We start from the raw sequence: 8,948 nt of genomic DNA, 5'->3' as shown, positions 1-8,948 counted from the left end.
GGGTTGAGCAAATAACTGAGTTACAATTATTTTGAAAAGAGAATAAACAGAGAAGTACACTTAATCTACTCTCTCTAGCTAGTCTGTACTCGGGTCCAAAGCAATCTTTGGGTCCACTGAAACTCCAAAAACCCTTGGACACTACAGAAGGACATATGAACAACATACTGCAGCTATTGTAAGTATTTATCCATATTTCACAAGAGGATGAAACTGTTACATATTTGTGGAAACAGCGTCTTGGCTTCAGGCTTCTGGGTAGGCATGTTCCCATGGCATGGTTGACAGACATCTTAGGACTTGCCTAAGATGTCTGCCTAAGATTTCAACCTTTTGGTAAGCTACAGGCTGGGACATGTCATAGCCCTGCACAGTGACAATTTAGATATTGTTATCCCATTTTTCAATACGCCCACATAGTTTTAAAGTTACTGCCGTCTATTCCATTTTAATATTCTACATTCTGGAGGACCCATCATGCTGTTAAGTTTGTATTCCACTTGGAAAGAGGAAGCTATCCCTAAATGGCTCTATGCCAAAAAACATTGAGAATATAATATTAAATATAATATTAAAAGAAAACAGTAACGGCGTATAAATAGCACGCCACTTTTAAGGACATCTGGGCGTGCCATGCAAGGGCGTCGCTTTGTGTTGAATACCGGTGGGGACATAGATGCTCAGTTTAGGGGTGTGAAGAGACATTACGATACGCGATATTATGTTCACAAGAACGAGATGAAAAGAGTGTTTTAAAGATGTCCTCAATGCGGAGATTTCCCATATGAGCGGAGGAAATTTTGATCATTAAACACTTCATTTCCTGCATTCTAGTGAAAGTTTCTGCACCAATTTATGGATCTATATGGATTCTCAACTAGTGAGAATGTTGGCTTTTTGCCTGGAAATGGTGCTTGATGTAGCCATCAGGTTACATTCTCATTCTCACTCCCGACTCGTCACATACCAAGGCCCTCTGGTGTCGCTTTTTTAAAGCCCTGGGGACCCCTTTAGCGTCTTTTTTAGACCTTTAGGGTTCTGACAAGTTAGCAACCCTTAGCAACAACAAATATGCAACGTCCAGTAAAGTTGACAACAATAAATATGCAATGTCTGGTTAGACCCCAACCCCAACCACCTCCTTACTAAGTCTTTTGTGTTACAAATCACATACCTGCCTTTACCGTCAAAAACCGACGCTGTACTTCACTGCGTTGAACTATGACGTTGTAGGGATACGCGGGGCTTAAAGACTGTATAGCATTTTATGTGCCCAAACTCGTAGACTTTAAACAGATTTTTTAAATTTACTGTTTACATATAAACAATATTCCAGATTACCTAAATCATTTCTCAGGCTGATAAAAGGTGAGGTACTGACTGACAGAGATGGGGACTCGAGTTTGAGACTTGGACTTAAGTTGCACTTAAATGACTTCAGACTTGACTTGAAACTCGTCCTCTAAAGACTTCGGACTCGACTTGGACTCGAAATGCGGAACTCGTGAACAATGTTTATTTTTAGGAAACGTCTGATGAGCTTGCTGTTATTCCCCTCCCTACATTATCACCCACCTATCCTACTTCCGGTCCCTTTTACCTCTTAAAATAAATTTGAAAGGCCTATACAATCCATAAAATGCAGTTTTCCACTTGCCAGAAAGTGATTGCAGCCTCTACTTATTGACTGAAAGGTAGTTTCTGCCCTTAAAAGTGTTGATTTCAATAATGAGTGTTTATATGTTGTCATTAGTTGTAGATGCATTGTACATCAGGCTACATGGTTGTGCTCTGTAAGTGAAAAACAGGTTACAGGTTTATTGTTGATCATGCAATGTTACAGTTTTATTTAGAAACATTACACTGGGTTTGAGAGTCTGGGGGTGTGTTGACTTACAGTAGTTAATAAACTGTGTGCAACCATGTAATGTGCAATGCAACTAATGCATTAGTTGCATTGCACGTTACATTATTGTGCACAGGTTACAGTTACAGAATCTCTTATAACTATGCAGTTTTCTAAGCAGCCTGGATTGAACGCAGCAGGTGATACAACATACATTATAACCACGAGTGACTTGACACTTGACTTGGACTCTAGCTCAGAGACTTGTGAGCATCTCTGCTGATTGATAAGATAATGTACAAAATGACGGCAAATAAAGGCATCACATTTATCTCCCCGCCTGTTTGTCGATGAATGCTGAATGGGTTATTGATTGGCCGGGGTCCGCTCTGCCTCTCAAACAGGCCAGCTTCTTTTGAGTGATCAGCTGAGCCAACATGTCTTGATTTTTGACCATTATCTTTGCTGGAGAGATAAAGTTTGCGGGAGAATATAAAGAGCTGCTACAGCCTCACTCCAGGGAAATTAGAGCATTTCTGGACTGGGTCAGAGCACAAAAGTGTGGGAAAGAATAGATCCTCGATAAGCCCACTCCTACTCCGGGCACTGGGGCTATGCTCGCTTGCCTGGACACACACACACACACACACACACACACACACACACACACACGCACGGTATTGGCTTTGATGTCTTGGTGCATAACAATAAACATAAACTTTTCAAATATAAAGTATTAAATTGACACGATATGAAATGTCAGATTGTGCAGTGACAGCAAAATATTTACATCCATTTAACATGTGCAAAGATTTACAGTATGTTCTGTAAAGGGGGAGTTAGTGGGGTATGACTGTTAGTGTCAGTGGGGGTCCTGGGCCTTGTTGATGAGGCCAGCTGCAGACGGTAAGAAACTAAAATAATAATTGTAGCAGCAAGTGTCATGGGGACATGTGAACATGGGGGCCCGCAACCACAGATCCAGACTCTACAGCAGCGAAACACACAGAGACAGTGTAAGAGGTCTGTTTTTATTTTATTTTCTCAATGGCCCGCTTTCTGTTTAGCAACATGTCTCAGTCTTGCCCTTTTCTCCTCTTCAGCTGCCTGTTTTTTTTGCGATTGTGAGTACTGCTGGATCCTTTGCAGACAAAGGTGCAATGTCTCTTTTCAAGCAGACCCAGCTGCTGCTGGCGTTTGTCAATGGTTCCTGCCGACCGGTATCTCAGTATCTCAGGATTTCTTGCCAGTTGTTAGTAGGTGGACCAACATATTATTCAACCTCTTCAGATGGATAATTGCCTGTGGTTGGCCTCTCAGAAGAGTTTGCCACATGCAGAAAATACATTTTGACTGGAGACCAGAACAATTGTTTCTCTACAATGTAGGGCTGAACAGTTACAATATTAGCTACACTGCAATTTGGCCATGTTACATAATGATTTTCATCGTTTTTTAAGTAAAAAAAGACAATTATAAATAATTATAGCACAAATGTAACGGACAATGGGATAGATTGCATATATCTTGTAATTAAATTAAAACCAACCTTTTTGTTGTTGTTTGATGTACCTTCATCTCAGTTTGGAGAAAGTCCTTTCAGGGAAGGATGCTGCTGTTTTAGAATTTGCATCTGAAAAAAAAATTGCAAACAGCAACAACAAAAACACTGGAGAATTCTCTTCATGTCTTAAACAGAATCTTAACAATAAAAATGTCAAACAGAGCCAGAGGTTACCATCCTTTCCCATATACGACCACCTGTTATCAAGTTCCATTCTTATGTCACATAATAACAAGGATCTTATAAATCTGGGGGATTTATGATAACATCCCAACTAACTGAGATGCAGTAGATGTCTCCTGTATGCTTTCATGAAATTCTGATAAAGAAATGTAGAGCTATATAGTGTAGGGGTCAGTGCACTATTTCTGGGTTTTGAAGTCAAGTAGTTGCCATTTGATGCCATTTGAAGGCGCCATCGTGTTTTACAAAGTGCACAACTCAATAAGGTCCAAACTCAGAAAACACAAATACAAGCTCACACACAAGCCTTGCAGATCACTAAATCACTTCAGTTTCATTTCATGTTTTAAGCCTTTACACATGTTTAATGTGAAACAGTACCAGCAACTTTCAGTTATCACTGTTGTGAAATATTAGGATTTTTGCAGAGGAGCTGAGACAAACACAAGCAAATTAGGAAAACATCTTCACCAACACATGCAGAGCATTTAGAACACTGAGATGACATGATGAAATGAGAAAACAGAACATGTCTGTTTTTGATGATTGGAATAAATCTCAACATAATTTAAGGTCTAGGCCTGTAACTAATTATCATTTTCATTATTGATTTATCTGCAGATTATTGCTTGTTTTGCAAGGTATTCGGCTCACTATTAGAAATGACCAAGACAAACAATTAATCACAGAGTGTGAAATTAATATAGCATATTACATAACATATTTTAGCTTAAAGCATAATAATTTAATTAACTTTTTTTAATTTAATTTTTTTTTAATTTAATAAAAAATAAATTGTTCAAACATAGGAGAATACAAATATTTAAAACATCAGGGGTTATTAATCCCACACACAGTGGTTAACTTGGCCCTTTCACACTCAATATCTCATTTGTATATGTATATATGCTTTATTTCCTTAATATTGTAATGCTATTTTTTTCCATATTTTAATTCTATTATTGCTACTTCTGTCTACTCCGTATTTAGAAGGATATGTTGCTCTTGCTGAGGTTTCTCTCTCTTTGACACATCTTTTTTGTGGAGTTTTCCTCACCTAAATCAACGTTCTTGGGATAGAGGTTGTCGTACGTTGGACAGAATGTGAAGACCTGAGGAGAATTTTGCGCCATATAAATAAAACTGGCTTGAATTGAGAAACTGTGAAAAATACACACACAAAACAACTGTGACTTCATGTTCTGTAGCTCTTCGCCTCAGGCAAACACGTGTATGAATTTGATCACAATATCATGTATATTAAGCTCTCATAAACCAACGTTAACACTTTCCCATCAACCTGATTACTGAGCCATGATGAAACACACATCCTGCCAGTATCACTGTAATTGCTATTCAAGCTTGGGCTCACTCTGTCTCCCTCTCCAGCTCAGAGCCTGTGTCTCCACAGTAAAACACAAATCACACTGCAAGCCACAAACCAGCAGATGAAAGGAGGGTTGCTGCATTTAAAAAAAAAGAAAAAAAATCAGCCCTTCTTAGCTCTGGGCAAAGCTGAGGCTTGTGCGTCTCTGAATCAAATTGCTCCCAAAGACACTGATCCTTAACATGTTGCAGGCCTGAGCGAACTGGTGATCAAGTTTGGCTTTGACCTCAAAGAACACTGCTTTTAATCCTATTGTAGGACCTCCGTGCCACTTGCTCTAGCCTTCAACGCTTCTCAGACTCCTTTCAAAAGTGGTGCCCTTAAGAAAGTGTCAGCTTTCTTCCTTTATCGATCAGAGAACATGATGTATAAAAGTGCTATCATCCTGTTGCTAGGTGTTTCAGCTGTTAAGACACTTATTACACGGCTCTCTCCGGCTGTCAGACCAATGGAAGCTCTGTGAAGTGATGTCTCGCTAACAAAGCAAACACTTCACTGATGTACCATCTCCATACTATTAAAAGCATTCGATCTGGGGAGGCATTTCATGTTCGCAGTTGCTGCTAATAATTTGTCAGGCACTTTGTAAAGGCTGCGACAAGCATGTTTAAATTTTAAACATTCTGCGGCAAGCGCGAGTCCTGAAAGGAGTCTCTGCATTTTATCTCCATGATATTATGTGCCGTTCTCTCTTGCTTTGAAGTTTATATATAGCTTTGTAAGGGAAAAAAAGACCAGTGCTACTGTGTCCCGTGGAATAAAATGCACTCTCTGTATGCTGGAAGAGATGAAATCAAAGCTATGTGAGAGCTGTCATTCGCTTCTCTGTAGTCCAACACATCCATATCGTGCAGCAGATTGAGAGAAACTTTTTTAAAAAACGAATATTTTATTTATGTGAATGGAAACCACCCGGTTGCTTGTTGATGGAGCTGTCAGACAAAGGAATACATGTAAAATTGGCCAAACATGTTTGTGTGGTGCAATATTTATGAAGCGCTGTTGGAGCTCAGGCTTTCATGTGCTGTTTTATTGCTTTAGTGGGGGTGGGCAGCGAGCACTGACACCAGTTCAGAAGTAGTCAAAAAGCGGGACCAAAAAATTATTAATCAGCAATGCAGAATAGGACTTCTTATCCAATCCTCTCTGTTTTAGGGTGTTTGCATGTCAGTGAACTTCTCAGCACTCAGCGACAGTTCAGAGTTGATCTCCAAACATGTTGAATGTCAGCTTTAGTGGTGTTAAAGTTTACCAGGTAAAATTCCAGACTGGCAAAATTCTACATTTCTCCAGATGAACTCAGAACGGTTGTCAAGCAAGGAGCAACCTTGACAAGGTGACATTGGAGGTTTTCACCAAACAGTGCTGATGTTTGTGTGGGTGGGTGGGTGTTTGTGACAGTGTCCTGGGTGTGAGACAGCCTGAGTCTTCAGGGGAGGTTTGAGGGAGACAGGCCTCACTGCTGTCCCAGGCTGTCAGTCATGGCTACTTCCAGCTCCATAAATAAAGGATAGTGCATCCACCCCAACTGCTCCCTCTCTCCCTCTCTGTGTTCACTGGACGCCTTCCCGCTCAGAGTCGCAGGGCCAACATGCGTGCTGCTTGTCATTTTAAGTGCAGATGGGGGTAACTGCACAGGGAGTAGAAAGACACAGAGCTGGCCCCTGCGTCGATTCCGTAGACTTCATAACTACTGAGTAAACACAAAGCTGCTGGCCTGTGGCTGAATGCTGAATCGTCAGGCACATCGCAAAATGAATGATACAGTCTCATGGGATGCAAAGATACATCTCCAAAGGATATTTTTTCTCCCGTCACGCTTGGCTAAAGTTGTCTGCAGCCAATCACAGCAATAATGTGGTTTCTGCACTGCTGGCTTTCCGTAAGAGCGGATTTGGAATTATTGTTTTAATCATAGTCGTAATAGCCACAGTGTACACTATGCAAATAATATCTCAATCAAATAGATTAGATTTTCTTCCACCTGATGTACCACTGGCCGACTGTGGAGCAGCACTCTGTGCTGCATGGAGCTTTGATTTACAAGGGAGGGTGGGAGGGAGGGGGACGTGTAGAGGGAAAGCAGAAATACACAGCCAGCCTGGGGATTGTTTCTGGTCACTGGTTCAGGTCCCTTGCTGCTGACGCCCTCTGTCAAGTTGTTGAGATGCAGTGTGAGATGCAGCTCAGATACTGAGACAGAGGAATACACAGACACACACAAATCCTCCCTGCCACTCTCTCTCTAAAACACACATACACAAACAAACATCTGTGCATACAGAAACACTGTGGCAAATTGAAACTATTTCTTCTTATCTCTCCAAGCCTCTACGTTGCTCTTTATCTTCCACTGCTTGTTGGTAAATTTGCATGTGCTGCTGCTTACTGACAAGATTACTAGGCAGAGGGTGGAGTGTGATCTTAAGTGTTCACTCTGCAATCGTACCCGAATGCTACCATACTGCAATGTAATACAGTAAGTAAGGCAGATTTTTTTTAAATGTCAAAATAATGCAAAAACTATTAACACATTTCCATCGCACATTTCTGGAACCAAAAGTCTTCACATAGCTTATTTTGTTTGACCAACAAGTTAAAGATCATTGATATGAAAAAAGCTATACATCCTCATGTGTGAAAAGCTGGAACCAGCAAACATCTGGTATTTTTACTTGATAAACTATATGAATAAATAATAAAAAAAATAGCCATTGATCAATTCAACTAATTGTTTCAGCACTAGCTGGAGACAAGGAAGAGTTTGTTAAAATACAGCTAGCAATTCCTCCTGGCTGGTTTTGATACACAAATCAATTTCAAAATTGTAAAAAAGTCAAAAGTGTGATATTTCTTCAATTAAGTAAAGGGAAAAAGTACTTTCTAATCTATCTGATGTCAAACATATCAAGTTATTTTTCACTCAAAATAAAAAAAAACTGATTCAGGAATTCTAGAAATATCTAATTGAATCTAATTATAGAAATATTTTTAAATGAAATCTGACATTTCCCCAGGCTGCCTTTGACTGGCTCCTCACATAAGCCTTGCATCTGCTGATCTCCACCTTCAGGGGGCAGTGACACCCTCCTTTACCACTGCCTCTTCATCAGCATGCTGGTGATGCCCCGTGCACCCACCACCTCTCGCTGCGCTGTAAGGAGAGTAGTGGCTTACAGTGTTGAATTCATTAACCTTTTCGCCACTCCCACTCAAAGAGCACGGCAGCGATTGGAAATAACCCTATCACGTTAAACTGTTTAGTGAGTGGGCCGTGGGCAGAAGAAAAGGGGGCAGGACCCATTTGTTCTTATCTAAAAAATGTCATCTCACATCAGATTGTTAGTTATTCAGCTACTCAAGGCGTGTTTATGGGTGTGATGCACAATCATAGGCCATCCGAGGGTTGACACGGTATGCTATCGGACAGGCGGCACATTTTGGATAGAACTTATAATTGTCTCACTTGAGACCATTTGATGGGCTTTCTGCACTTGTGAGGGAGCTTTCAGTATTTGTTTGTGTCAGTGTGACCAGTGTAGTATGCATCAGATGGAAGATTTAAACACAAGGAGAGTGACAGAGCGACACACATTCAAAGGAGTGGCTGTGGCTTGCAAGGCAGAGGGGTTCGTCCACTGATCGCAGGGTTCGAGCCCCACATCGTGTCCACATGTTGGTGCCGTCGGTCAAGACACTGAACCCCAAACTGCTCCTGATGGTTGGTCTGCACCCTGTGTGGCAGCTGACCAACCAGGTAGAGTATATGCTTTACCTTGTAAAGCACATGTTAAAAGTACTATTTAAATGTAGCCATGTAGCTATTTATCCCCATGGTAAATATTTGCAATAGTAAATCTCAAATCCCAGATTTTTCTCAATAAATAATTCTGATACTGCACTGCAAGGTGGAAATTTAATATGCACTGGAGTGCAGGTGCACAAATACAGATTACAGTCTTCACTTT

At 40.6% G+C, this 8,948-nt stretch overlaps 1 protein-coding gene across 2 annotated transcripts in view; it reads left to right on the top strand.

Annotated features, from left to right (window-relative positions):
* setd7 (SET domain containing 7, histone lysine methyltransferase) overlaps window positions 1–8,948 on the top strand; it is a 519,573-nt gene that overhangs the window by 308,627 nt on the left and 201,998 nt on the right. The window lies entirely within an intron of this gene.

Source organism: Micropterus dolomieu, linkage group LG19 (genome assembly GCF_021292245.1).
Source record: "Micropterus dolomieu isolate WLL.071019.BEF.003 ecotype Adirondacks linkage group LG19, ASM2129224v1, whole genome shotgun sequence".
NCBI classification, from domain to species: Eukaryota; Metazoa; Chordata; class Actinopteri; order Centrarchiformes; family Centrarchidae; genus Micropterus; species Micropterus dolomieu.
Note: the sequence above shows the minus strand (reverse complement) of the source record. Positions and strands in the feature narration are given on the sequence as shown.